Below are 24,250 nucleotides of genomic sequence, written 5' to 3'. Positions count from 1 at the left end.
GTGTACTTGTGCTGATCAAAAAAGCTGAGATTGTCCGCGCCAGAAAAATTACATCTTATTAATTATACAAAGTACTGGTGAAACTGACATTTGGCTTGGGACGAGGTCAAATCTTATTGCAAACGTTCCAGTTGAGATTAGAAAGTTATATTCAACTGTAAAAATGATCAGTGCGTTTGTTTCGCAAAGTGAAAAAACAGTGAAAATTAAAAGTTTGTGTTTATTGCTGAAACTTGACCTGAAGTTACAGAATTTGCCTCCAACATTATTAAAATTATTGATAGATACAAAATGATGATTCAAATGAGCTTATTTTAATTTACCCATGCCATATAACCTTTGAAAAGAAGACTTTTGTTAAGCAACCTAGGATTTTAAAAAAGCTTGCAAAAGATGCGGACGCCCGAGGAAACCGACTTTCTTTTGAACTGATCATTACTTTTTGCGAGAAATTTCTCGAAATTTCACACCAAGTCGCGTACTCCTGTGCTCAGTTTTCTGGCCAAACATATTCAAAATATCTCCAGCTTTCTCTATATCTCTGATACGGAGAAATCTTGTCACGAAAATAACCATATCACCTGAAATGATCAACAAAACGAATGAGCAAGGAGACGATAAATGCTGCGTTTCAGTTGAATTTCATTAGTAAAATTATGTAAGAGCAGAAGTTGAGTAAGCTTAGTACTAGTCTAGTGAATAATTGAACCCTCCTTATGAATTCTAAACGTGTGAGAACAAAACTTGTGCATTGCCCCTAGAATTTTGATGTTTAGATACAGAATGTTTCGACTATTTTGCCTTGAAGCTGGTATCAGCCGCTCGGCTTCGCAAGGAGAAGTCTTGTCATGTTTTCTTGTTTTTGTGAGATAATGAAGCAAAAAGCAAATCCCGTTGCCCATTAACAATTACCAACTGACAAGTTACTTTGTACTGAAGGCTTCTTTGTAACGTAGCTTTTCCGATAGCTTTAGAAAAAATGTTTTTCGCCTTTCTTTTCGCGAGCGCTCAACCAGACAGTACCGGAGAAATGCGTTTAAACCCACTGATCATTTTTATTAAGTTGTAAGATAATTGTTTTTAATGGCCAATCGAAAGCTCTAAACCACAGTAAGATCCCACTTTTCCCTCCTTGTTAAATTATTTTGGATTCTTAAGTTGTCTTTCTTCAAAGAGGCGCAGGCCGTCACTGTTTTGTTGCATTTGCTATCAACCACTGTCAAACTTTTGCGTGTTTTCATACTTGAAATATTAACTTCATGAGTGATGATGCTGTTTTCATGTATTATGGTAATAGGTTAATACATAGCTATGATTCTTTGATGGCCTGGCGTAGAATTATTCGACTGATCATCCAAGAAAAAAAATTGGTGAGGTTGTAGTTTATCAGTCATTCAAACTTCCCGGGTTTTACAGGAAGTGACGTCACGATGGCCCGCATCATCCGGACAAGCAATCCGATTGCGAAAAGCCGAAGTTGACCCCTCCCTCCTGGTTCAGTCAAACGTCTGTAATCTATTTTTGCCGATGATTTAGCTGCTGTCCGCACTATCAGGGAGTCCGTAATAACAAGGTGTCCACAAGGCGAGAGTTGACTTTAAAAGGAAAAGTCGTAAAAGTGCCACAGGTAACCAATGCGACCAGAGCTTGGCCCACATTTGGTCCGGTCTAGTCCACAGTTTGAATTTCCCATAAATAACTTTTTCTAATGTTGCATGCAAACAAGGTAACTGGTAATCAATCGCATTGTGCACCTTTTCACCTCGCTTGCATGCCTTTAAAACAAGAATGTTTGACTGCAGGCTCATCTGAAAAGTAACAACACCTGTTTACCAAGACGAGACCAACACAAAAATTTAAAAATATTAAAGGCAAGAAACCTGACCATTCATATTTTAAAATTTTTAATGCCCTGGTGTTTAATACCATGTTCAGCGTGCACACAATTTTGGATCATAAGGACAGTGTGACGAAGTCTGTATTGAGCGGCTTTCAGTTGAGAGTTTAACAAAACCAATGTTATCACTCTAACCAATCAAAACAGACGGTATGTATAATGTACTTGCTAATTCCTGCTAATACAATATACTTGTACTTGTACTTGTTTAGCTAATACAATGTATATTGTACTCGTTTAGCTAGCCGTTGACCAGCCATTGCCAGATTAGTGTACTAATGGCAATTATCACAATTAAATATTAAAGATGAAACAAGCAAATACAAGTACATTGCGTCAAGCGCGAGAAAACGTACAAATCACGACTGGTTTGGTTTAACTTCTCATTATTGGCTAAGAAATTGGTGCAAGATTTTTTTTTTTTTAACCAATCTTAGTAAAGCAGCCCGAATCAAACATGACGTACTTACTTTCGGCACTCAATTGAACACTGATGTGATCAACTATGTGATTAACTATTACATATTTTAGGTAGATCAATTTATTTTTTCCTAATTCACGGTCAAATTTCACTCCTCGTGACGAGTAGACCCATGGATTGTACATTAGTATTGGAATTGATAATTATTACTTTGGGGAAAGCAAAACTTACCTCCGTCTTTAATTCAGTCCTTTGCCGGTGAACTGTGTTAGACTTACCAAGACTAATTAACCGAGCAAATTATTGGCTTTTATCGCAACGTACGTTTTGAGAGAGTCATAAAAACCAGCTTACCAAACAGCATAATCCTATTTTTATATATTTCGAGATAAGGAAAGTATAATTTGCTTGTAATATTAGAAACATTATGCACCACATTTACGATAAACGTGAGATTCGCGTTTTTGTTTCTTGAAAACAAAATGAGTACATAGGTGAGAATAATGCAAAATAATTCTGGCCTTTGATACGACTACCCAATTTCCCTCAGAAACTGAAAACAGCGAGCAATAAATGTAGTGTGAGATTTTGCTGTCGGTAGTTTGAACTTTACTGTTGTAATCGTTTAGTTTTGTACAATTTATTCTTGTACAGGCGTTTTTTCCCAGAACCAGCGGGGCGTTTGCTCAAATTTTTAAAGTTATTCCGGTTCAAAAAGACGCCGCAGGCAAAATCTGTCTCCCCTCCTCCTCGGTGCAACAGAAACAACGAAAACTTCTGTATAGTTCTGACCTTGGGTTCTTGCGTTCCTCCAGCTCTAAATTCTGTTTTGTCCTGTTTGCCTTTTTTGAAGGTGAGTGTTGTTGTTGTTTTTTTTTTTCTACCTTATTCGATTTCAACTGATCAGTCTTAGTGACGTGAAAGTCGCTTGTCTACAGTCGCCTCCGTATAAACGGCCTTTCGTAATTCACAAGGAATCTTCCTGATATAATCTTACTAAAAGTTTTGATAACAACGTACTCAGATACATAAAATATTAAAAAGGACAATTCGTTGCCTACATGCTTGGAGCCAGCTGGTAATTCTTGTCAACTAACTGGTACATGATAACAAGTTTGTCAATATTTGCGCTAATTCGTCTTGCCAAGGATGCTGTTACTATCCCACTCGAGTAATATTTAATTTTACTAATACTATTTAATAAATCAATAATGGTTCAGCTTTGAATTTGGGATCGATCGAATAGCTTTTAAAACCGTTTCTATTTAGCCAAGTAGAAAGAAATGATCAACACTTGGAATGGCGAACGGCGTGGCAAGTCACGGCTTGACTGACATTTTGCCACTAAAAAGAGAGGATGGAGAGCTATCAAGCAATCCGGAGATGTTTATCCGACGGATCACAATGTTCAGTCTCTTAGGGGCATTAAAGCCTGTTGTAAACAATCTATTTTACTTAATATGAACTGAATCACACTCGCATTGAACGGACCCTTATTACGCTTCAGTGAGTCCCGCTGCAGACGAAGACAGTTTGAATTATATAATTATTTAAATCTTTGTTTTTTCCGGGAATGAATAGCATTGAGTCAGATTGGAAAAAAGGTTTCAGCGCTACGCATTTGTTTACCTGCCTTTGTTTCTTTGTTTATGTGGCACAAAATCTAAGACAACTACATGAGGTACTTAACTAACACCGTGTCAGTGGCATATATGGACAAAATGGTTGTGTGCTATTTCTATTTGCCAGTCCATACGAAATACCAGAGAACGAGCAAATTGCACGCATAGCCGGCTATCAATCATTTGCCTAGCCAAAACAAAACTGAACAACAATAAAGTTCCATACAATCGGTTTTCGTTTGATCTGGTTTCTAGAGCAAGAAAGTTTAGATGGAGTTAGGTTGGTCGGGTTAAAGACTGATAAACATCAATCATTCAATATCTATCACAAACTGAATAAATAAGTGTATTAGCAAAGAGGAGAAAAAATTATTCCAAGCTCAAAAAAGAGACAACTTTAGTTCAATGAATGGAATCTAATGAATAAGGTGACATAAGATGATCGACAAGAGAAATGGCGGAGAGTGTTCTTAACTAAAGCCTCATGCTCAGCTGTCACTGCTCATTAATCAATGGGTTCTCAAGATCGATATAGCTGACATGACCAGGATATTGTTATTGATGTGCCAAGCAAATATCTCATTGGTTGTAGAAAGTCAAAGAACCGTGTTCATTTTGGTTTTATTTGAATAAAAACAAGCTGAAAACGAAAGTCATTCACTTCCTTTTCACATTTCCTGGCCTTTATTTCCATCCAGCACGGTACATACACTAACTATTGAAGTTTTTGTATGTTACTTTCTTAACTATTACATACATGATTTTAGGTAGAAATCGTTTTTCTTTTCCTTTTCTAATTCATGGTCAAATTTCACTCCTCGCAACGAGTAGACACATCGTTTATAGATTAGTATTAGTAAGTAAGTAAGTAAGTAAGTAAGTAAGTAAGTAAGTAAGTAAGTAAGTAATTTATTTAGTGTCAAATACACAGGGGGTGGTCTCCCAGTCCCCCGAGCCACAGGCTCATGATATAAGTGTTTGAAGAGGATTTTAGTGACCATCCCAGCATTGCAACAATAAAGAACAAGTCGTACCTACTTGACTTTACTTTCATCATCATCATCATGGAATCAATAATTATTACTTAGGAGAAAGCGAAAGTTACTTTCGCCCTCAATTCAGTCTTTTAATTGTGTAGAACTTACCAAGACTAATTAACCGAGCAAATTATTGCCTTTAATTAATTTATCGCAACGCACGTTTTGAGAAAGTCGCAAAAACTAGCTTACCTAACAGCATAATCAGTCCTATTTTTATATATTTCGAGATAAGAAAAGTGTAATTCGCTGGTAATAATAGAGAGATTATGCACCACGTTCACGACAAACGTGAGATTCGCGTTTATGTTTCTTGAAAACAAAATGAGTACATAGATGAGAATTATGCAAAACAATTCTGGCCTTTGATGCTAACACAAAACTACTCAATTTCACTGAGAAACTGAAAACAGTGAGCGGTTAATGTAGTGTGAGATTTCGCTGTCGGTAGTTTGAACTTTACTGTTGTAATCGTTTAGTTTTGTACGATTTATTCTTGAACATTCGTTCTTTCTCAAAGCCAGCGGGGCCTGTGCCCGGCTATCTAGTATTAGTATAAGTATAGTGAACACTCAGATAATCCATAGGGATCCATAACGCTTTTCTGGTGCTATGAACTGAATAATTAAGAAATTGTGCTCCTTGGGTTCAGTAAAGGCCTAATGTCTTTAGCTCATATAAGTGTTCGTATATTGGCAGCTTTTTGTCCATAGCACGCTTATTCTTATGCTGGGTAAGTTTTGTTTCATCAAAGCACGCAACAGCGAAGGAAGCTAAACACTACTTTCCTCCTTGCGATCTAGCTTAAAACTGCTCAGTGTAAATTTTCTTCATTAAAAAGAAATTTTTCGTAGATAATTCTGAAAAAGTCACGAAGTTTCATGGCGTTTGCTCAAATTCTTAATTAAAAGTTATTCCGGTTCAAAAAAGTCGCCGCGGGCATAATCCGTCTCGGTGAAAGTGAAACCACGAACACTTCTTTATAGTTCCGGCCTTGTTACGGTTCCTGCGTTCCTCCAGCTCTAAATTCTGTACGTCCATTGAGATCAGTTTCTTCCTGTTTGCCTTTTTTCAAGGTGAGTGTTGCTGTTTTTTCTTCTCCTTTTTTTTTTACCTTATTCGATTTCAACTGATCAGTTTTAGTGACGTGAAAGTCGCTTGTCTACAGTCGTTTCCTTATCAACGGCATTTCGTAATTCACAAGGAATCTTCCTTACATATTCTTACTAAAAAGTTTTGATAACAACGTACTCAGATACATAAAATATTAAAAAGGACAATTCGTTGCCTACATGCTTGGAGCCAGCTGGTAATTCTTGTCAACTAACTGGTACATGATAATAAGTTTGTCAATATTTGCGCAAATTCGTCTAGCCAAGGATGCTGTTATTATCCCCCCTCGAGTGATATTTAATTTTATTAATACCATTTAATAAATCAATAATGGTTCAGGTTTGAATTTGGGATCGATCGAATAGCTTTTAAAACCGTCTCTATTTAGTGAGCAAGAAAGAAATGATCTACACTCGGAATGGCGAACGGCGTGGCAAGTCACGGCTTGACTGACATTTTGCCACTTAAAAAGAGGATAGACAGCTATCAAGCAATCCGGAGATGTTTAACCGACGGATTATAATGTTCAGTCTCTTAGGGACATTAACGCTTGTTGTAACCAATCTATTTTACTTATATGAACTGAATCACTTTCGCTTTGAACGGAGCCTTATTACGCTTCAGTGAGCCCCGCAGCAGACGAAGACAGTTTTAATTAATCTCTTTTCTGGGACTGAACAGCTGGCAGAAAGGTTTCCGCGCTACGTATTTCTTTATCTTCCTTTGTTTCTTTGTTTATGTGTCACAAAATCTAAGACAACTACATGAGGTACTTAAAGGGACACAGTCACCTGGTGCACATGCGCATTAGATACCATTTCTTAGCTGATTTGCATATCACACTTCATCACAAGTCTCGCGCTGAGAAGTGCATCCTTTGAAAAATGTAAACAAACCTTGTCGAGTCGAAGTATTTGCCAGTCGTAATTATTATAGTGATTATAGACCTAATGCCATTTTAGAACACTCATTTTCTTGATACCATGGAGAATTTACTGATGGACTTGTCCAGGGAAAGTCAAACGTCAACGAATACCTCTGAAGTCGAAGAATCATTTAATCATTTATTTTGGTATCCGGTCGTGTGAAAAATTATCTTAGCTGTTTCTACGTTTCACAGTGTTTGCATGAGAAGCAAATTGAGTTCAAATATTAGAGAATATGTCAATTTTAAGACGTAGCGAATCGACTAAGCTGCAGTGTAGCGAAACGACTTTGTAGCGAAACTAACGGTAAGCTTTATTTCTGCTTTCAATCAAATATTTTGCTTTTATAATTTCGTTTCTACAACTTTTCCGTTATCTAAATTTAGGAACTAAACCCATGTCGTTGCAAGAACGCTTGCTCGACCCGTAGAAAACAAGGTTCTACTGGAGGTTTTTCTTGTCGAGGAGATAATCGACTGTGTACCGAAGCTTGTCTTCGTCTGAGCTCCAAACCAAGCAGCCATGACGCGTAGTTCGAATCGTTTACGAAGATTCCCACCGCCCGAACCTTTCGCCAGGTTGAGAAAATGTAATTTTCCAAATATATATAATGGTGATTTGTTCTCCAATGTTTTTGATTGATTTCTCTCGTTATTTTAGTCAACGCAGGCGATTTCTTCCGCCCGGCGCCTTCACGTTTCCCACCTCTTCTTTTCATGTTCCGTTGGAGACGCGATCCATACTGTTTTTAACCAAATATGATAAAATAATATCATAGGATGAGCAAAAGCATACTCAGAAACAGGTTTCCAGTAAAAGATTGAAAATCCAATAAAACACTGGGAAGATTGAAGCGGATTTCTGGATGCCGACGCGTACTTTTGATTTCGGGTTGAAGTGGACGCTTTTCAAAATTGACAAAAAACTAGCGTCCAGGTCAGCGCGGTCACAAAGGTGACTGTGTCCCTTTAACTAACACCGTGTCATAGGCATGTATGGACAAAATGGTTGTGTGCAGTCCATACGAAATACCAGAGAACGAGCGATTGCACGCATAGCCGGCTATCAATCATTTGCTTAGCCAAAACAAAACTGAACAACAATACAGCTATATACAATTGGCTTTCGTTTGATGTGGTTTCTATAGCAAGAAAGTTTAGATGGAGCTAGGTTGGTCGGGTTAAAGACTGATAAACATTAATCATTCATTATCTATAACAAACTGAATAAACAAGAATAAAGCAAAGAGGAAAAAGAATTATTCCAAGCTCAAAAAAAAGAGACAACTTTAGTTCAACGAAAGGAATCTAAAGAATAAGGTGACATGAGATGATCGGCACGAGAAATAAAGGAGAGTGTTCTTAACTAAAGCCTCATGCTCAGCTGTCACTGCTCATTAATCAATGGGTTCTCAAGATCGATATAGCTGACATCACCCGGCTATTGTTATTGATGTGCCAAGCAAAGATCTCATTGGTTGTAGAAAGTCAAAGAAACCGTGTTCATTTTGGTTTTATTTGAATAACAAAAACTGAAAACGAAAGTCATTCACTTCCTCTTCACATTTTCCTGGCCTTTATTTCCATCCAGCACGGTACATCACTAACTTTGAGGTTTTTGTGTCACTTTCTTAACTATTGCATATTTTAGGTAGAAATCGGGTTTTCCTAATTCATGGTCAAATTTGTACATAAGTATTGGAATCAATGATTATTACTTAGAAAAAAACGAAAGTTACTTCCGCCTTCAATTCAATCCTTTTAACTGTGTTGAACGTACCAAGACTAATTAACCGAGCACATTCAGATTGAATTTTATCGCAACTTACGTTTTGAGAACGTCATGAAAACTAGCTTACCTAACAACATTATCCTATTTTTATGTTTTTCGAGATCAGAAAAGTGTAATTCGTCGATGACGCTTGTAACTGGTAATATTAGAGAGATTATGCACCCCCTTTTACGATAAACGTGAGATTCGCGTTTATGTTTCTTGAAAACAAAATGAGTACATAGGTGAGAATAACGCAAAATAGTTCTGGCCTTTGATACGACTACCCAATTTCACTGAGAAACTGAAAACAGCGAGCGATAAATGTAGTCTTGGATTTCGCTGTCGGTAGTTTGAACTTTACTGTAGTTGTTTAGTTTTGTACGATTTATTCCTGAACAGACGCTCTTTCCCAGAGCCCGCGGGGCCTGGGCGCGGCTATTTAACAATTATTCCATTCGCGTGCGTTGGATATGAGTTGGCTATAACCAATCTCATATCCAACAAGCGCGAATGGAATAATTGTTTTATTAAATTCTCCGCGTTTGGATATTGCTGTTGATGTCTACTGAATTTTATTTTAAGTAAAAATTTCTTTCAAATTAAAACGACCGGATGATGATGCAAATTCCGACCAAAGCGACAACGTAATGATCACATGACACGCGCAGCTCTTTGCGAACGTAGTTGAATGAAAAATCGAAAGCGAAGTAGATCAGACACAGCCGGACATCTCAAATTCAAGAAACTTTCAAGTGTACGAGTAACAACCATTCTGAGACAAGCATTCAAGATCTTTAAAAGTTCCAGATAGCTTTTGAAAATTCAGATAGCTCCAGGGTGTTATTGACTATGATAGAGGGTACTAGATAAACAAGTGACGGGCGTGGCGATCCTCGTGAGAAAATCATTTAAATGGCAGAGACATCTCTAAGTTACAAAAGAAAAGATAGAAAGAGCAGTGCAGACTCATCGGAAAGCGATTGTCACTCTCCTGAAGACAAGGAAATCAAATTTGGACAGGTGGACGAAGCTGAGTCGACGAAATCCATTCGGTGTTTGAAATGGCAGAAGACCTACTGCCAAAGTTAAGCGCTGTATTAAGGAAGCTGAATGACATGGAAAAGAAGCTAGAGAAGCACGACCTTCTAGAAAGCTACGCCAAAAGCCTCGATGAAAAGATCAAAGAGATAAACACGAAAGTAGACAGATTCGAAACGACAAGGGTCTTGGTCAACGAAATCGACAAAGGAATGGCGTTTCTCAACTGCGAAGTTGAGAGTTTAAACCAGACACTGGAGGGTCAAAAAGAAGAATTGGAGACTCAAAGACAAGAAAACCTGTAAATGGGAGTGTATCAGCGGCGAGAAAATCTTCGATTTCATGGAATTCCTGAGAAGACAGACGAGGATGACACAGAAGATGTGTTAGTTAATTTCACGAAAGCAGAACTGGGCATCGAAGACGCCGACAAGATCGAATTCCAGAAAGTGCATAGAATAGGCAAACCTAGGAGTAACACGAGTGGAAAACCAAGGCAAATCATCGCTCGATTCTTACGTTATCCAGACAGAGAGCGAGTAATGGATAGGGCAACTAGATTACGAGGAAAGAAGATAGGAATCTCGCCAGACTTCCCAAAGGATATTGTTGAAAAAAGGAAAAAGCTGATGCCTAAACTAACAGCAGCAAACAAGGCGGGTAAGCGTGCATTCTTTAGCAGACCAGAGCCCAATAAACTTTACGTGGAAGGCACATTAGTGAACATATAATTTTCTTCTTTCTTTTTTTCTTTCTTTTTTTTTTTTACTTTAACGAATGGCTGTTTGTTTTTTCTTCAGAAGGCAAAAATATGGAGCTAAGTATTTCCGTGCATCTTAATTTATTCCACCATTGCATGTTTGTCGCAGGATCCAGTTTGAAAGCAAAATTAGCAGTTTTCACTGTTTGCTTTTTTAGTCTTTTGTGTCATTGTATGAGGTGTATTTCTTTAAGCTTACGTCTACTTCATTTAGGTGTACAATTGTTACATGTGTTAATCGGGCATTGTGCAAGCTTTTTTGAATTCGTAACAAAATTTCCATCTCAGTTACGTTTCTAACGCCGCTATGGAACCTATTTCAGTAAAATCAGGCGTTAGATACGACACCTGTAGAAACAAACGTTAATTTTAAAATGCTCTCTTTAAATGTTCGAGGCATTCGCTCTCTAGAAAAAAGAGAAGCTCTGCTAATTTGGCTAAACAAACAGAACGCAAATGTCATATTTTTACAGGAAACTTATAGAACTAAAGACGTCGAAAATGTTTGGAGGAGTCAGTGGAAAGGGTCGATATTTTTTGCACACGGTTCAAATCACAGTTGTGGAGTGCTAGTGCTTGTAAAAGATCACTTAGAATTTGAAGCGAAATCTGTCCTCACAGACAATAAGGGTCGATACATACTGCTAAACGCGAATATATATGCAAGGTACTGATTATATTCTCGGAAACATCTATGCGCCAAACAAAGTACAACAAGAGTGCTTCTTTTTTTATGAAATACAGAGCAACCTAGACGACTTTATTTCCGATCCTGAACTGAAAGTAATAGTTGGCGGAGATTTTAACGTTATAACCGATCTAGACCTTGACTGTTTTGGAGGATCACCTACAGAGACAGAATCTGCTAAGCGGGTTAAAGATATTTGTCTAAATTGTGATTTAATTGACATATGGAGAATTCGTAACCCGGATTGTAAACGTTTCACGTGGAGGCAAAAGAATCCACTTATCTAGAGAAGATTGGATTTTTGGTTGATAAGTGACTCCTGTCAAGATGAAGTCGAAGAAACGGATATTAAAACTGCGATCAGGACTGACCAGTCTGCGATCACAATTTCATTTAATAGCATTGAGTCACAAAAACACGGCCCTTCCTGTAACGTATTCGCTATGACAGACAACGAAGCACCTGTACATCTAAACACAACGTTTCAATCTTGTAAGCCGAGTATACATCAAGTGAAACGGGCGAACAAATTAAGGATCCTGGATGTAAACTAAACTGTATAAATTAACTAAACATACATAAATTAACATCGTTACACTTTCTACTGGAAATTTAACGCGAGTCTAATTGAGGATGAAAATTACTTAACATTAATGAATCAGAAAATACCAGAGTGGATCGAGGAATTTGAAGACGTTAATGACAAAAGAGTGCTGTGGGATCTCGTTAAATATCGAGTGAGACAATTTTCTATGAAATATTGTAAAGAAATGGCACGCCAAAGAAAAGCAGACTTATCAACAATTGAAACAGAGCTAAAAAAACATTGCGAAGATGCATGGGCAACTGACCCATCGGTCTCAAACCTGGAAATCCGGAAATCCTAGAAGAACTTAAGATGAAATACGATTCTCATTTCGATCATCTCTCCAAAGGCGCAATAATTCGCTCCAGAGCAACTTGGTATGAAAAAGGCGAGAAAAACAAGAAATACTTTCTGGGTTTGGAATCTCATAGAGGAAAGAAAGGTTGCATTCGAAAGATCTTTACAAGTAGTGGTCATCTTACTTCAGACCCGAAAAGGATTATGACAGAAGTAGAACAATTTTACTCTGATCTGTACAGTACCAACGCTGAATCTATTAATGTAAGTTATTTCTTCCTGCATAATTTGCATCATTTGCATCATTTGAAAATATCAAGTTACCAGGCAATGATGGGCTTACCGCTGAATTCTATAAAACTTTTTGAAACTCAGTAGTAGGCTTATTAGTCGATAGTCTGAATTGCGCATATGATCGGGGTTAGCTATCCAACTCTCTGAAACAAGCCAATATCAAGTTAATAGAAAAGAAAGAGAAAGATAAGCGGAAAATTTATAATTGGAGCAAATTTCTCAGCTGATCAATGTTGATGCTAAAATCGGATCAAAAGCAATTGCGACAAGACTTCAAAGAGTTCTACCGGACATCATACATCACAATCAGAATGCGTATGTAAAAGGTAGAACCATTCTTGATGCTGTGCGTACAAATGATGATGTTTTTGAGTATACGAAGAGAGAGAAAATCAAAGGAGTATTAGTTGCTATCGACTTCAAGAAAGCCTTTGATTCGATAAATCATAAATTCATGTATAACGCTCTCACCGCCTTCAATTTTGGCCCATCTTTGATTCACTGCATGGGTTCGGACTTTTTACTAAACTGAAGACAAAACTGAAGTCATTCTGTTGGGCAATCAGAAAAACGCATCTAAATATTTAGACTATTTAGCTGTTTTGAATACGAACATTAAAGTTAAAAGAGCAGTCAAAATTCTGGGGATCCATTTTACTTACGATAGAGGCCTATGGAGAAAGTTGAATTTTGATGAAATTCTTAAATCTATGAAGGAAAAGCTTCAGTTTTGGAACTAGAGAAATCTTACCATCCTTAGAAGAATACAGGTAGTTAAGACATTTGTTATTCCTATTTTTATGTACAGAGCTGGTTTAGTAAGTGTTGACAAGGATGTAATTAGAGAAGCCAATAAAATAATATTTCAATTCATCTGGAAAGAAAAAGATAAAGTCAAAAGGTCAACCTTAATAGGCGATGTAGAGAGTGTTGGTTTGAAAGCCCCACATTTGGAATCAGGTTAAAACACAGCAGATCATGTGCTGTAAAAAGTTAGCCGAAGCTCAACCAAGCCGTTGGAAATTAATCTTTTTGCATTACTTGAAACTAGTTGGTGGAAAGCTTTTCTTGACTTGTGATTTTGATGTTAAAAAGCTTCCTATAAAGCTACCCGAGTTCTATGAAGAGTGTCTAAAGTGCTTTGCTGAAATCTCAGTCGGATCGAAAATGAAAAACGATCAGATGAGTAATGATGTAGCTAGTGTGATTATATGGAACAATAGAGGATCTAGTGGATGACAAGAACAATCTGATAGTGCTGAAAAATCTAATACAGTCAGGTCTATCACCCCTAGAGATTTCTTACTTAATAAGGATTCTTGACGCTTTACCAGCTCTGTACCGCAAGTCATTAACAAATAACACGCACGATAGTAGAAATGCCTTTGTTCTTGCAGATTATTTTGAACTGCGTTTAAACAACCAAAACGTGGCTCTATGTAAAGCACTATCTAAGGCCCCGTTTATATGGAGAAAAGTTGTCCCGGGTAGAAGGGTCACCCGCCTACCCGAGCTACCCTGGGCGACCCAACTTTTCCTACATTTCCTTACAAAACTGGGCGAACCGTTTACATGAGAAACAAAAAGTTGGCTCGGCTAGAAGGGTGACCCGCCTAGCCGGGTCACCCTTTTGCGATGGTAGGGTCACCCTCCTAGCCGGGCCACCTTTTCTCCATATAAACACTTTGGCTCGCCTAGCCGGGTCAACTCCGTTAGGGCGAGACAATCAGAGCATGCGGGGGCCCTGTTGGCTCGCCGGGCAAAGGGGTCAACTTTTTTCTCATATAAACCCTCGCTAAAGTTGATGCGGCTGGAAGGGTGACCCTCTTGCCCGGGACAACTTTTCTCCATATAAACGGGGCTTAAATCTGCCTAAAGGGAAATACGCTCCAACTTTGAGTGTGCTCCAATTGCACGAGCAAAATTCGAGGGAAAATTGGTAGGGCAAGCTTCAAATGGAATGAGATCTACAGATTACCTTTTACAGTAGCTTTGAACACAAAAACGCGCGAGTTTCAGTACAAAATTTTGAACAGATATTTAGTTACAAACGCCTTTCTTCACAAAGCTGAGTTGAAACCGACAGCATTGTGTACGTTTTGTGGTGAAGACAGCGAATCCCTTGAGAATTTATTCATTTCATGCTGCATAACAGAGAGGTTTTGGCTGGAAAAACAGGCCTTATCACGGTTTTCGACGCCATTTTGACGGGTAGGCAAACAGGCTTGAAATAACAGTGTTTGTATGGAAATCCGATGTCAAATAATTTTCATAAAACATCGCTTCTGAAAAATTCATGAATTGGAAACTTTTGGCACTAGGAAAAGAATTTTAAGAACACAATTAGAGGGATGTAGCTGTGACAAAAAGCGTCCAGTCGTGTTTTGAACTTTCCATACATTTGTCTGTATAGCGAACCAGCCGTGAACTGCTACTAAAAATAATTCGCTGGAAAAAATACAGGGAAATGTATGGAAAGTTCAAAACACACTGGACGCTTTCTGTCAAAGCTACATCCCCCAATTTTGTTCTTAAAATCCTTTTCCTAGTGCCAAAAGTTTCAAATTCATGAATTTTTCAGAAGCGATGTTTTATGAAAATTATTTGACATCGGATTTCCTAACAAACACTGTTATTTCAAGCCTGTTTGCCTACCCGTCAAAATGGCGTCGAAAACCGTGATAAGGCCTATAATATACACATTGAACTTGAAGAACTAGTTTAAGTGCTCCATAGCGGCGCCCATGTCTTTATTTTTCCCATCAACCTTTTATTATGTACGTAGATTTAGCGTCTTTTAGATTGTATAATATTTCTGTCAAACACATATTATATGTGCCACAATTTATTAATTAGCAAGTTTCGTTTTGTGCATGTCTGTGTTTAAGAGCCGATTTCTGAAATTATCAAAAATTGGGCGTCAGTCGTGAAATTTCGAATTCCTTCATATTTTGCCCATATACAGGGTGTTTCAAAAGTTCGTGGACACTTTATTTTAATACAAATAAATGATAGTTTTAGAAATCCGATATTAATGAAGGTTTTCCAGTTTTATGTACATTGTTTCCTTTGACCACTGTTGAAACATCAATATCCAGAGTGCCCCCATTGTTCTGTATAACGTTTTTGAGCCGTTGCGGCATGGAACGAGCTAGCTCCCTTAGGCTTGCTAGCGGTATGTTCTGCCAGGCGTTCCGTAACCTTGATTCTAGTTCTCCCATCGTCTTAGGGATCGGATCTCTGTATGCAGCTTCGTCGATGATGCTCCATAGGTTTTCAGTGGGGTTAAGGTCAGGTGAATTTGCTGGCCACTCATCTTTTTGGATAAAATTCGGGAGGTTTCTCTTGCACCACTGCTGTGTTGCTTTCGCCGTATGAGCTGGTGCGCCATCTTGAACGAGGGTCGCACTGCTATTGTTTTTGAAAAGCTTTCGTTTTACAGGCTCTTCTGTTGTAGATCTTCGGCTGAAAAGAGGCTCCACTTCTCTCTCAAAGATTTTTGTGATGTAATACTCTGCCGTTACAGTCTGTCCTTGCGGGATGAAATGTAGGGAAGTAAGGCCGCGGCCTGTCATGCCACCCCAAACCATCCATTTGGCGCTTCCTTTAAATTGGTACGATGGCGGAACTTGACTCTCCTGTAAGCCCCATACGCTATCGTTTTTAGGGTTCGGAAAATGAAAAAGGCCTTTTTAAGGTACTCATCGCTAAAGAGAATTTTCCCGTTCATCTGCTGTAAATTTATGATATTTATAAGCGAATACTAAGCGAGCTTTCCTCTGGTTGTTGCTCAGAAGTGGAAGCTCTTTTTCGTCTCAAAGGTTTATCCTTTTCTTGACATATACCTCCACACTGTTGGTGCAGATCCAGGCAGACCATTGTTCTTCAGTTGTTTGCTGATTTTTCTTGTAGAATTTCCTCTTTTATACTTTGCTTTTTTCTATAACTTTCTTTGCCGTTCTGTCAAGGACTGATGGTCGACCACTTCTTGGCTTGTCGTAAAACTCTTGTAAACCTTTAATACCACTTCGCTACCCAGCTCTTGCTTTTTTGCAGTATTTTAGCCGTTTCTCGAACAGATACTCCAGATGATCCTAGAATTGCTGCCTCTGCTCTTAAATAGACTGCATTTTTAGGGTTCATAATTAAAAATTATACCAAGACGTGGAAAATCTACAGTATGTAGTTGCTACTGAAAATAGACAAAAATGGCGGGAAAGTACAGAAACACACACGTTACAGATTTGCACCTTTTGGCGGGAAAATATTTATTTCAACGGGGATTTTTATCTGACTCAAACAAAAGTTCTGAAAATCGATAAACAATAAGATTTGTTAATATCTGCAAGAAAATGGAGAGAAATATAAGAAATCTGGATGAAGTATAGACTTTTTAAAATGTCCACGAACTTTTGAAACACCCTGTAATCTCTATAGTGGAGTATTTTCAAAAATAACGTAAAAAGTTTCATCAGCGTGTTATTTTTTTTGAAATCGGGCAAAGTTTGAAATACGGCAAATTAGCGTCCTTTCGGTCACGAAACTTACTAAAAATTACCCATTTTCATCTCGCTCGTAGAAAGAAACGAGATGTCCTCCATTAATGAAATGTTTACAAAATATAAACACATAAAGCCAAGACGGTATAAATTCACTTAGAAGAGGTCAAAGTTAACAGCAGAGATCCGGCTGTGATTGTCGCATCGCAATATAAATATTTATGAAATTGCTATAAACTGGCAGTTTATTCTAGCCCTGAATTCGAGAAAACTCGCTAAGGGGGACTTACCACAGTGATCTGATCTGCAGCGCCAGTAACTCTTTTTAAACGGAAAAAGTTGAAATCCTTGTAACTGCGTGACTCTGACAAACTAAGGCGTGATCAAAACCGCGTGGGACCTGGTAACCGAACTATCTTCCCACGCGCTACGAAGGCGAACAAGTAACAAACGACAAACAATTCCGTATTTTACCTCTGTAAATATGTAGCTCTTCAAGTTCCTAAACCAGCTGTCTAGCCAAATATACACTCCCCGTGCTCAAAAACGTTTTAACTTTGACCTCTTCTGAGTGAATTTATACCATCTTGGCTTTATAATTCTAAAGTAATTGCCTTTCCTCAATCAAAAGATGAATTGAAGCTTAGAAATACTCTGACTTTTGGTATTTCCTGACTGTTGTATTTTTGAAAGTAGCCGAAGCAGAATAATGTAAACAGTTTCCAATTACACAATTAACAGCAAAATGTGCCTAATCCTGACTTCCACATTTGTAAAAATACATGAGTTGAAAAAATCATAAAAAAAATGTTATCCTACTAAGTTCAACAGAGAATAAGCTACTATTAGCAGTTTCTGTACAGCTTATAGAAAACATATTCTTTGTCGCAAGTGATAATTTAACGAAGGACTTTATATGTAGCGTGACGGCCGTTGTTCGTTTCACAGGCTCTCCTCGTGTCAAAGTACCCTTCACATTTTGGTCTCTCGACGGGGTACTTTTGCATTGCCGCCAGAAATATTTTAACACGGTAAACTACAAAGGTTGTGCTTCAACAATGTCTTCATTTTAAATTCAAAGTTGACGTACCAATTGGGTTTCTTTTGTGTTGAAATTGGGTGAAATTTGCTAAATTTTTAAATTGCCGAAATGGGGTTTCTTCTAACGATACAAGAAGCAGAGACCGACACAACGTAGAAATACGGTTTAAAGGTTACTATAGTTCGGCTGGCCAAACCAGCCTTCTTCAGGTATAATGGAAATTTACATTGGGACATACGCTTATATAGCTGACAAATATTTGCGCAATAGCGGAACTACGTTAAACTAAAGTGATTGACAGTAAAAAATATGAAGCAAATGAAATAATGATAATAACAAAAAATAAAAAATAATAAAAGGAAAAAACGCTAGTACATTTCTTCGCGAATATTGAGGCCATGTGGAAAACGGCCGAAGCATTTCCAATTTTCAAATAATATGTCAAAAACGAGGGCGAGTGCTTTATCACGGGTTCCAAATACTGAGAAACAGATGAAAGCACGAGGCCGCAGGCCGAGTGCTTTCATCTGTTTCTCAGTATTTGGAACCCGTGATAAAGCACGAAGCCCGAGTTTTTGACATGTCTTCTCAAATGAAACAATAAGAAATTAATCTCATTAAAATGCAAATGTTTGATCTCAGATGAAAAACATGTTTCATCTCAGATGAAAACCTGGTGGTGTTTCATCTGGTGTTTCATTGGGGTATCAAGATTCATCCACCTGACCGAAATGGAGGTCATTTATTGGCTTTTGACTGCATGAATTATTAATGAGTTTGAGAAGCTTATCTAAATTTAACTAGGGCATTATGAAGAAGAGGGATGTGTTTATATTTTGTAAACATTTCATTAATGGAGGACATCGCGTTTCTTTCTACGAGCGAGATGAAAATGGGTAATTTTTAGTAAGTTTCGTGACCGAAAGGACGCTAATTTGCCGTATTTCAAACTTTGCCCGATTTCGAAAAAAATAACACGCTGACGAAACTTTTAACGTTATTTTTGAAAATACTCCACTATAAAGATTATATGGGCAAAATATGAAGGAATTCGAATTTTCACGACTGACGCCCGATTTTTGATAATTTCAGAAATCGGCTCTTAAGTGTAAAGTATTATATTGTAAGTAGCGTAAGCATTATATTGTTAAGTAGGGTAGGTAATATGTTGTAAATAATATTAATAAAAATGAAAAAAAAAAAGTTCTTTCAAAGTTCCAGATAGCTTTTGAAATTTCAGATAGCTCCAGGGTGTTATTAACTATGATAGAGGGTACTAGATAAACAAGTGACGGGCGTAGCGATCCTCGTCAGAAAATCGGTCTTCCTTTTGAATAATCAGAGAATCAAGAAGGGGAATAGCCACAGATTTTTTGTAATGATCAATTGGACTAGAACCGGGAGTGTTTGAGAGATTCCTCTGTATGCTTGTCTTTATCCTTTATTTATTATTTATTTAGGAAGCATCAAACATAATAACGAGAAACAAATGCTGCTTAAAGGGGGCGTTGTGAACAACCCCCTCAACCCCTTCCCTGGATCCGCCTCCATTCCATTGATAACCATTGATAACCGGTTGTTATTGTTGTTGTTGTTGTTGTTGTTGTTGTTGTTGTTGTTGTTATATTATCTAAATCGTAAAATCGTGCAATTTTTCTGATTTTAAAGGAAACTTCAGAGATACGTACCGTTAAATAGTGTCATACCGAACTTTGTGGCTTTTATTGTTGTTATATTGAGATGGCATTGTCTGGTATTTCTTTCTTTTCTTTTTTTTTTTCTCCATTTTTCCGAAGAACCGAAAAAAAAATTAGCTTAGCAACACCTCGGGCAATCGTTTGGTCATTCTAGCGAGGATAGCCTTAACGATGTACAGCTTACAATAGTAAGAAACTTTTCGATAGAGGTATAGTTTTAGTCAGTGACACACATCAGGCAAACTCAGAGGCTGACATAGGTTTGCTGACGTACACTGAATGATACAGCAATGAATTTACTATAATGCGACTTTCTCTGTTGCTTTAATTGTATGTTATATACAATGAATAAGCTACCCAACAAGGTCGACAACAGAAAACATCACGAAACCGGCCCTCTCCTAACAGGAGAGGAACCTAATTCAGATTCGACTCCTTTTGGCCGGTACTCCTGTGTCACTGTATCTGTGTATTGAGCAAAATAAATCGTATTGTAGTTTATTGTATTGCATTGTAAAACATTCATCCATCAGTTATTCACCAGGCTTAAAACATGACTTAAAATTTTATTGATAAGTGATCTTTCAACACAGGTCCCAAAATAATGGACACCAAAACAGGGGTGTACACATACACTGGCGATTACGGAGAGAAGAATCAAGTACCCATTGAACGTGTATTCAAACTTTCCCAGCTTCAAAGGGGAGATCATATCGCCATCCCATATATGCTATATTGGCATCATGCTATAATTGAAGCTATCGATAGACAGGAAGGTAAAATACAAGTCATTGAGTATTCCAAATCCGCTGGAAGAAAAGTACAAAGGAGAATCTACACATTTCACGTTGGCTATATGTACTTAATTATTTACAGAGAATGCTTGGATGCGGAAAAAGTTGTTTCCAATGCAAAACGCAAGCTGGGGGAAAGAAACTACCACCTCATTACCAATAATTGTGAGCATTTTGCCACGTGGTGTAAAACACACATTCCGTCTTCCGAGCAAGTAGAAAGATGGGTAGACATAATGGTTATGATGGCAACAATAATAGTCTTAATTTTAGTTTATATTAGACAGAAATTGAAAAGAAGTTGAATTTCCGTCGTAATTGCATATCTAAAAATAAATAAAGATACCGGTGCATTTAAGTCAAAAGACAAGGTTGAGGGAGTAGCCAATAATAGCAAACACGAAATCAGGGAAACTGTGAAACCAGGATTGCGCACGGCAGCATTTAGACTTGTGCCTCAAACTGTATCAGTAGCTGTAGAAGAGATCACAGTAATGGTAATGCGTGAAGTAAGAAATAGAGTTGTACTCCCAGACTGTAACAAACGGTGGACAAGAGATGGTAAAAACTACGGTGCATGTGGCATCCAAGCAAGTTGTCGCCCAGACTGTATTAAATGGAGGACCGGATATCGCTAAAACCAGTTCGAGTGTGGCATCTCATAAGGTTGTAACCCATGCAGGCTGTATCCGAAAGGTGGACAAGAGATCATGAAAGCAGGGAGTCGCCATGCAACCAAAGAGGTTTTCATCCAGACTGCTTCAAAAACAGGAGAAGAGATCGTCACAAAAGGGACTCGTGTCACAAAAAAAGGCATTTGTTATCCAGACGACAACCAAAACTGGAAGTGAAGCTGGAGGATCTCTTCTTTGGGGAGCAGTTTGTGCAGCCGTTTTTTAGGGTGCGTCAGCGATGTATGACATACGCTGCGCGCAAAAAGATATGCAAGCAGGAAAAATCGACAAAGAGCAATTCAACAAAGCTGTTGGGAAGAGAGTTGTTGGTGGCTTCCGTAGCGTAGCTGGTTCTACTGCTGGAGCAGCCATTGGTCAAGTCATTATTCCTGTTCCGTTTGTGGGTGGTCTTGTTGGAGGAGTAATAGGTGGACTTCTTGGGCGGTGTCTTTGAGACACTGCCGAAAAGGTGGCATTGGACTAACTTTCTGACAGAGCAAGGAAGCTACCATTAACTTTCTGGGCACTGGAACTTGATCTCTTGAATGACAGAAAGCGTTATTTTGGGGTCAATTTAGCGATTAACTGGAAAAACCGCAACAATTAATTGTATAACAAATCCGAATCCGAGTTGATGGCACCGCGACTGAGAACGTGGGTGAACTGTGTAGCTATCGGTGTAAATATAATATATATTAATCCCATTACCTTTTTTACTTTTTTAAACCTTTTTTAGCCCGTTCTCCTTTTTCTATAATGGCGTAAAAAATAAGGAAATTTGATGGGCACTAAGTAAATGAGATAATATGTTAAAGTCAAAAAATACGATTGATGCCCAAATGTTAATTTTTACATATGAGTAGTATACCTCATCGTTATTTAGACCGCCCATGGAAATATGCGCAAGCGTTGTCTCTGATTGGCTCCTTTCTCATGGGCTGGCTATCAGCTCATATCATACGAGTAGGCAAGTCGCAGATTAGACTTTTAAGAAATATCTTCACTGAACAGAAACGTTTCTTTTGGTAAGTTAAACTATTTTGCACGGAGTTGTCTATATAACGAAAAAAGCATTTTATAAAATCAAGTCGCTTACGGGCTTATAGCCAGCGGGCATGGAGTTAACTAATAGCCGAGAACTAGTTACAATTTTTACTGTTAGCAGAAAAATGGCGGGTTTTTTTTCATAACTGTTAGCCGAAAAACTTTAAAAAGACTGGTAGCTGAGATTGCTAAATTTTTTTCTCAGTAAAGCGTGAATTTTGATAGCTAAGAAGTTATCGAAATCAATTCATCTGAAATCTGAGAAATAGCATAACTTTTATAACTGACAGCTGAGAATGCAGCATTCCCATGCCGAGTGTGAAAGCGTGACCAGTGTCATTGTGGAGAGAAAACGAGGTAGGCTGGGTAGGCGTCGTCATTTTACTTCGAGTTTTTGTGAGCGACGTTTTGGCGAAAACCAAATTCTCCAAATGTAGGTGCTAGTCTTTTTGGAATGGCCGAATTTTTACTAGAGACGAATTATCCGTCTGACGAATAACCCATCAAAATGGATAACTCGTCTGCCAATAAATTGGGTCAATCACGAAAGGGCTTAGCTATGATCATTCAAAACATCTGCGTCAAATTTGTCGCTCGCAAAGAGTGAAATGAAGCTTCCTGGATAAACCTGTTCTTGGTACTTGGCTTTAAAACTGAGATCAAGAAGTCGTCCTTGCACTATAAACAAAAGGTCTTTATTGGTAGTTGGTTTTAAGCTTCTCATCGCCCTGGGTTTAAGACAGTTTATGGCGGAAATGTAAATACGCATACTGTAATTTAACCAACTTTCAACAATGTGGAACGAGCTGATCAAACGCCCCGATAACATGTTGAAGCAAATGTTGAAACCGTTTAATGGCCGATAAGTTGCAAAAGCTGCAATCTTTTTTTATCGACTGTCGGTAGCTAGCCTGAATTAAGTTTAAATTTCAGCCTTTTTTATTCACATCCCACTGAGAGAGGTGGGTCACTCAGACTATCTAGGAACTGAAATCGGTAGGAACGACAGGAATCAATAAGAGGAAGGAAAAAATTCGCCTTAATTTGCTCACGTCCTCAAAAAGACTTTAAACTTGGTCATTTTAAAATTTGTAATGCAGGTATCATTTTTTAGGTAGCCCTTGTGGTTGCGTAGGCTCCCTTACAAACGACCAGAGGAAACAGTTAAAACTCTGTTTGTAGATAGTCTGCATGGATGAGAAATCCATTATTCTGTATTTGTATAATAAAGGATTAGTCATACGGTATGCAGTGTCATGCAATCTTTTAGAAACTGCCCCAGAGAAAACCATAACTTCAAACAATGACTTCAGGTTTTTTTTAATGTATTTTACGATTCACCTGTAAGTGAGCACGTAGAGTTCTCAAATGCACAGAAAAATATATAGTCATTAATATTTCAATTGTTGTCCATAATATTCGCTTGAGATTTACAATACTATTTACAAGGCTAAAAAGTGAAAAAGATATCTTCTTGTAAACAGTATTGTGAATATTCCAATTATTTTCCAAGTGTCATATGCTTTTGTTTAAAATTCAGTTAATTATAGACGTTTTACTTAGTCTGTTTGTCAATTGTTTAATACACTCGGAATCGTGGACTGCTTATGACCAACTCTGTATTGAAACTAAAAATCACCATGCCCATGTCGGTCCTCCTTATCTTCAAACTCAAGTAGCGATTCACACCATGGATAATAGAGAAAAGCCCTGACTCAGCTTTTTGCTGACCATGTTTCCAAAGAGAAAACAAAACATAACAAACAACAACAACATCAACAAAAAATGTTGTGGACGTAAGGCATTCTCCACCAGTTGCGGTATGAACCAAGAGATAAATAACGGGACACGTGTCCAAAAGCCCCATGGACACAAGTATGGGAAGGGGAAGGGGATTTCCTCTCTAGGGGGATTGGGGCTTCCCCAGTACTCCCTGTGTTCTCACTCCAACAAACAAACAAACAAACTGAAACCATATATATTTCTGAACGTAGAGCAACTCTATTGCTCTAGCTTTATCGTCACTTCCTTGCTATTTACCTTTTATA

General features: G+C 38.0%; 1 protein-coding gene, 1 long non-coding RNA gene and 1 pseudogene across 3 annotated transcripts in view; 2 read left to right on the top strand and 1 right to left on the bottom strand.

Moving 5' to 3' along the window:
- The window catches only part of LOC146462102 (uncharacterized), a 45,946-nt gene extending 22,497 nt beyond the window's left edge, over positions 1-23,449 (top strand). Inside the window, exon 3 of one of the 2 annotated variants that reach the window (XR_014857211.1) lies at positions 23,338-23,449. The gene's annotated coding sequence lies outside the window, so the exon portion shown is untranslated. Of the gene's footprint in view, positions 1-22,639; positions 22,974-23,337 lie in introns of those variants that run through there. The other variant, XR_014857212.1, reaches the window with a different exon arrangement.
- The window catches only part of LOC146462100 (uncharacterized), a 46,529-nt gene continuing 23,774 nt past the window's right edge, over positions 1,496-24,250 (bottom strand). Inside the window, exon 2 of the long non-coding RNA XR_014857216.1 lies at positions 1,496-1,880. This is a non-coding gene — a long non-coding RNA (uncharacterized LOC146462100). The remainder of the gene's footprint in view (positions 1,881-24,250) is intronic.
- On the top strand, positions 9,702-10,571 carry LOC146462103 (uncharacterized; annotated as a pseudogene).

Source organism: Pavona decussata, unplaced genomic scaffold, assembly GCF_977016875.1.
Source record: "Pavona decussata unplaced genomic scaffold, jaPavDecu1.1 SCAFFOLD_191, whole genome shotgun sequence".
Classification (NCBI taxonomy): Eukaryota; Metazoa; Cnidaria; class Anthozoa; order Scleractinia; family Agariciidae; genus Pavona; species Pavona decussata.
The sequence above is the reverse complement of the archived record's forward strand: the minus strand, read 5'-3'. Positions and strand labels throughout refer to the sequence as shown.